Source organism: Anabrus simplex, chromosome 1 (assembly GCF_040414725.1).
Source record: "Anabrus simplex isolate iqAnaSimp1 chromosome 1, ASM4041472v1, whole genome shotgun sequence".
NCBI lineage: Eukaryota > Metazoa > Arthropoda > Insecta > Orthoptera > Tettigoniidae > Anabrus > Anabrus simplex.
In genome coordinates, this window is record NC_090265.1 from 890,003,804 (window position 1) to 890,009,803 (window position 6,000).

The following is a 6,000-nucleotide window of genomic DNA, read 5'->3' on the forward strand; positions in this document are numbered from 1 at the left end:
AAAAATATAATAATATAATACGACTAAGTCATATTGTAGTGCAGTTAGTACATTAATTATCTTATTGTCATGTGACCTTTGTGTACTATCCTAGACAATATATTATCTTTCTTTTGATTTTTTGCACAGAATAAGGTTTTTTTTTAAAAAAGAGTAAAGAATGGGTAGGAACTGTGGGTGTGGCCAGGCATTAAGGAGGATGACGGAGTTGGAGAGTTTGAGGGAGATAATTAGGATTCTCTTGGAGGACAGGAAGGAAGGTAGGCCTCCCTCAAACAATGAACGAGATATGGTAGGTGAACAAGAGTGATCGGATGGGGGGAGGGTTAGAAGGCAGGTGGTCTAATGTTTTAAGGGGAAGGAAATTGCAGGCTAAGGGCGCTATTGAGGAGCAGCATTCAGGTTAGGTGTCAGTGAGAAATCTGTATGAGTCACTGCAGGTAGAACAACAAAGGGAAGATGAGGAACAGGGAACTGTTACTGAGGAGTGCGGAAGTAGGATGAAAGGGAAATGTAGAGTAGAGGATAGGGAGAAAGGTGGAACTGGGTTATTGGGGGAGGGGGAGAGGAAACGGAGGTGGAAGTAGCTTTTGCAGCCATCAGGAAAGATGGGGAGGGTAGGGGTCAAATGAGGCTCTGGTCATGGGAGATTCCATTGTTAGACATGTAAGGAAAGTGTGTGGAGGAAAGGGAACCAGTGTAGAGTATTATCCAGGAATGAGGTTAAGGCAGATGTTGAGGAAAGTAGAAGAGAAGGAGGAGGCAAAGGAGGAGGTGTTAGTGTTTCACATTGGTACCAACAATGGAAGGCAAGCAGCTATAAGTACCAACAAATTTTTGAAATTATATTGTACAAACAAATTTATGATCATGTTAGAAATAGGATCTTATGGAGACAACATGGATTCATGGCAAGAAGATCCACAGTAACAAATCTTTGCAACTTTACTGAATATGTATCCACTAGTTTAGATGAATAATGCACAGGTTGATGTAATTTATATGGATATTCAAAAAGCTCTTCACAAGATTAATCATGATTGCTTAATAAATAAATTCTCTTCCTTTGGATTTTCTACTACATTACAAAACTTATTGGTATTGTATTTAAAAGATGGAACTCAGGTTGTAAAGTGCAAAGGTCATATATCTTCCAAATTTGATGTGAATTCTGGAGTTCCTGAAGGTTCTAACTTGGGATCCCTGCTGTAAACGATTTATATTCTCTTGTAGACTGGAGCAAACAGAATAAGTTAAATTTTAATATAGGTAAGTGTGTAGCCATGACATTTATTCAGAAGAAACGGAAGATTAAATATAACTATGCAGTGGATACTGACATATTAACTCGTGCCAAGACGAAAATGGATATAAGGATAACATTCAATGAAGATTTAAGATTTAACGACCATATTTAAAAAAATACGAATAAAGCTCTTGAAATGCTAGGCTTCATTATAGAGAATTCATTGTCATTTCGTCCAAAGACACTATTGACCTTGATTAACTCATTTGTAAGGTCCAGACTTGAGTATGGCTCAATTACTTGGAACCCAATGATCACAAAGAATATCAATCTTATCGAGAGTGCTCAAAACAAGTTTTTAAAATTCATGACTTATAAAATCACAGGAAATTACCCAACCTTCATAAATGATTCAGGTATACTGAAGGAACATGGTGTGAATAACTTGTGCCACAGGCAAAGTTGCAAAGATTTGACTTTCCTGTATAAAATAATTAATTTTGTAATTGATGACTTAAATATATTGAAGTCAATAACATTTTATATTCCTCGTAAACTAAGTCGTCCTAGAAATATATTCTGTCTATCAAAGGCTAAGACTGAAATCCATAAGAACTCCCCAATTAACAGAGCAATGAGACTCTACAATAATATTTATCCCTATGTTGATATATTTAGCATGACCAAAGCTACATTCACTTTGATGTGTAACACTGTACAGTACTTCTGAATATAATTTAATAGATTATGAAGAAATTTTTAAAAAGGAAAGCTAGTATAAACTAGTATAAATGTTGTAAACCATGTTATTAAATGTATTACATTCCAAGTGGAAATTCTGTTAAAATAATTGTTTTAAATATTACACTAATTTTAATAAGAATTAATTAGTACTGTAATGTAATATTAGTTACATTATCCTTAATGATTTTGTTTTTTAGTAATGTGACTTGTGTGTTACTGGAATTAATTTTTAAGATTATTCTAGTTGTATATTTTTTTAATTTTAATTTGTATTTTTAATGTCTAAGTAACAATTGTCGTGAACATTGTGATTGGGACTCATGACTTGTTATGTTCACAATAAAGTAAAAATATAAAGAAATAAAGAAATAAATAGCTGGGGATGTATGGGATCTGGTAAATACAGCACGGGTGAGGTTTAAGGAAGTGGAGATTGTTATCCATGGAATACTGTGTAGGAGGGATACTGACTGGAAGGTGATTGGGGATTCAAATGAGACTATGGAGTGGGTATGTGGGGAAACTGAGAGTGAGATATTTAGATCCTAGTGGGTGGCTAGGAGATAGGGATTTGCGCTTAGATGGCCTTCACTTAAACCGCAATGGTACGTATAAGTTAGGAAGTTTGTTTAGAAGGGTTACAGGGAGACATTCAGGGAACAGGATGGACTAGGGAGCGGTGATAAGGATACAGGGATCTGGAAGTAAGTAGGGATAACTTGAAAATTTTAGTGTTGAACTGTAAAAGTATTGTAAAAAAGGAATAGAATTAAGTAATTTAATAGATAATGTACTTACCGGATATAGTAATTGGATTGAATCAAGGCTGAGAAATGATATAATGGGTGCAGAAATTTTCTCAGTGAACTGGAATGCTTATCGTAGAGACAGGATAGGAATGGTAGGAGGGGGAATATTAATTCTGGTGAAAGAAGAATTTATCAGCTACAAAAAAAAAAAAAAAAACGTAAAGATGACAAACATGAAATTCTAGGTGTAAAGCTCATCTCTAAAGATAATAGACAATGTTATGGAGTGTACAGACCTGAAAGAGTGGTGCAGATGCTTATTCGAAAGTATTTGATAAGATAATCTTTGAAAGTATTTGATAAGATAATCTGCTGTGTGGGAAAGGATTCTGAAAGGAACATGATTGTAGTGGGTGATCTCAATGTACCAAAAAATTTCATGAAAATCTTCCACTATAAACATGCTTTCAATCAACCGGTAACAACAGTAGGTACACCTACAACGCCTCCTCGCACAGCATCCTCTCCACTAGCTGACAACTCGCGTAGTGTCCCGCCCTCCTTCCCCCTTCCGCTATCTTCCCCGCCTCTACGATCGCATTCGTACAACACACGTAGCAGCAAGTCAGTGACCATCAAACCTCCGTAAACAACTAAGTGATTAATCACCCCTCAACCAACACAAGGGTAAGCGCCTTCTATTATTATTTCCCTACAGTAGTACGGCCTTTAAATTCCAGCAACTGACACATATAATTTTCTTCTTTCTCTTCTTTTTTACAGGGCACATCCGATTTATGTTTTTCACCTACGAGATCAGTAGTTCTCCATTTGAAGCCCAATTTAATACACCATCTATACATAATAACGTTTGAAATACAACGCGAGGGAGTCTCGTAAGGTTTCCTACGTCGATCCAGGCAACGTTTTATCCATCTGTACAGTTTGTTTTTCTACCAATACATGTGATTTCAACACACCTCGTCACGTTTAATCTATGAAACAAATCATAGTTCATTACAAGAGCTCGCTCCTAGTGTGTGGAAAACTATTTTTAATTACAAACAGTCTAATACCATTGAGCGAAGATTATTATGATCATCGATTTATACAAACAATCACTCACGGCAGATTATTGTAACATCTTCATGTCATTCATTCCATTTACATTTTAAGCCATTTTAATGGTCACTGTTCATTTCAGTAGACATAATATAATCTTACTGATTACTTTTAAATTGTTAAAATTTGTTTTTTATCAATGGATTATTAGACGTTTTTACATTTATATATACTGGGATCAGGGCCCTGACCTACCTTGGATTAAGTTATTTCTATCTGATGATGTGAAACATGTCCTAATTATAATATCTATTAATAGTTTTATCCTAAATACCAAGGATTGTCATGTGTTGGAAAGGTGGTTTGTATTAATATAATAACTTCTTATGTTCTGAGCTGTCAGTGGAGAGATGGCGTAGAATGACATTAGTAGACGAATTAGTTTGAGTGGTGTTTTTAAAAGCAGGAAAGATCACAATATGAAGATAAAGTTGGAATTCAAGAGAATAAATTGGGGAAAATATTCATTTATAGGAAGGGGAGTGAGTTAGGGATTGTAATAATTTACCGAGGGAGATGTTTAATAAATTTCCAAATTCTTTGCAGTTATTTAAGAAAAGACTAGGTAAACAACAGATAGGGAATATGCCACCTGGGCGACTGCCCTAAACGCAGATGATTGGTTGATTGATTGATTGATTGATTGATTGATTGATTGATTGATTGATTGATTGATTGATTGATTGATTGATTGATTGATTGATTGATTGATTGATTGATTGCACAGCTGGTGACCATAAGACGTTATATACAGCATTGCAGTGGCAATGTTTAGACCCTTTGGTGGGTTGGGTAATATACAGGTATAGTATAGCTGCTGTTGACATTAATTTTGCTGTAATCACAGTAGTTGTAGGAATAGTGATTTTATGTTCAAATCTTGTATAGAAAGACAGGCGCACTAACGAGGATGAACACAAAACACAGGTCAGCTATGGAAAAGTGAGAAATAGAAAGAGGAGACAGGATCAAACAGAAAAATGCAAAGGACAAGGACAATGTTTTCATACACTGCTATCTTCCAATAGATATGCTCTTGCATCATCAATCTTTGTTGTTCTACATTCATTTCTCCTCAGCTCCCAACAAGCTCACTTCTGCTTCATCAAGAGGGTGAGCTATCACACTCAGTGAGTGGCCATTTTGACAGATACAGCTTCTTATCTTCTTGTCCACATCAAGACTGAAGATCTGGTAAGATGTCCACTCACGTGAGTGTTGAAACCTTCTGCTCCAGTTGTGTCTGATGCTTTGATGTGTAATTTTGGTTATCCTGTTATGTGTTCTTTCTTGTTTCTATCTTTCTATATATAATTTGATTTGTCACTTGGTTTTTTTGCTTACTTGTCCTTGTTGGCATTTTTTGTTTTGTTTTTGTTTTTTTTACATTCACTTGATCATTGTTAGTCGTCAGCTGTGAAGTTTTTCTGTCTGTTCACTACCAACCATTTTTATTGGGAGTGTATGAAACTAGAAATTTTAAAACTGTAGTGCTAAATAAATTAACATTATTTTATATTTTTGTTTCAGCTTCTCCTTGCAATGTTTGGATTGTTATTTGGTATGGGACTGACCTACTGGACTGATGGTTGGAAAAAATGTTTCCCTCAAAAGGGAAGCAACTATGTATTCTAAAAGTATTAAGTAATAAAATTAAGTATTTTGAAATATCATTGTTCTTCCTTGTTTTCTCTGCCACATTTCCCATATTTTGCCTCTGACTTCCCTTTATCCAGTCTTAAAATTCAAACACATATTCTTTAGGGTAGTTGCTCAGGTGGCAGAGTCCCTATCTGTTATTTACCTATTCTTAATTAATTGCAAAGAATTTGGAAATTTATTGAACATCTCCCTTGGTAAATTATTACAATCCCTAACTCTCTCCCCTTCCTATAAATGAATATTTTCTCCAATTTATTCTCTTGAATTCTAACTTTGCCTCCATATTGTGATCTTTCCTACTTTTAAAAACACCACTCAAACTTAAGTCTACTAATGTCATTCCACGCCATCTCTCTGCTGACAGCTCGGAACATACCACTTAACCAAACAGTTTGTCTCCTTTCTCCCAGGTCTTCCTAGTCCAATGCTACATTTTTGAATCGCTACTATTTTACAAGTTATAAACTTCATTTCCAT

At 35.2% G+C, this 6,000-nt stretch overlaps 1 protein-coding gene across 1 annotated transcript in view; it reads left to right on the plus strand.

Annotated features, from left to right (window-relative positions):
• und (methionyl aminopeptidase und) overlaps positions 1 to 5,534 on the plus strand; it is a 155,420-nt gene extending 149,886 nt beyond the window's left edge. The window contains exon 9 of the mRNA XM_067136566.2: positions 5,392 to 5,534. The gene's annotated coding sequence lies outside the window, so the exon portion shown is untranslated. The remainder of the gene's footprint in view (positions 1 to 5,391) is intronic.
• Positions 5,535 to 6,000: the final 466 nt, after the last annotated feature.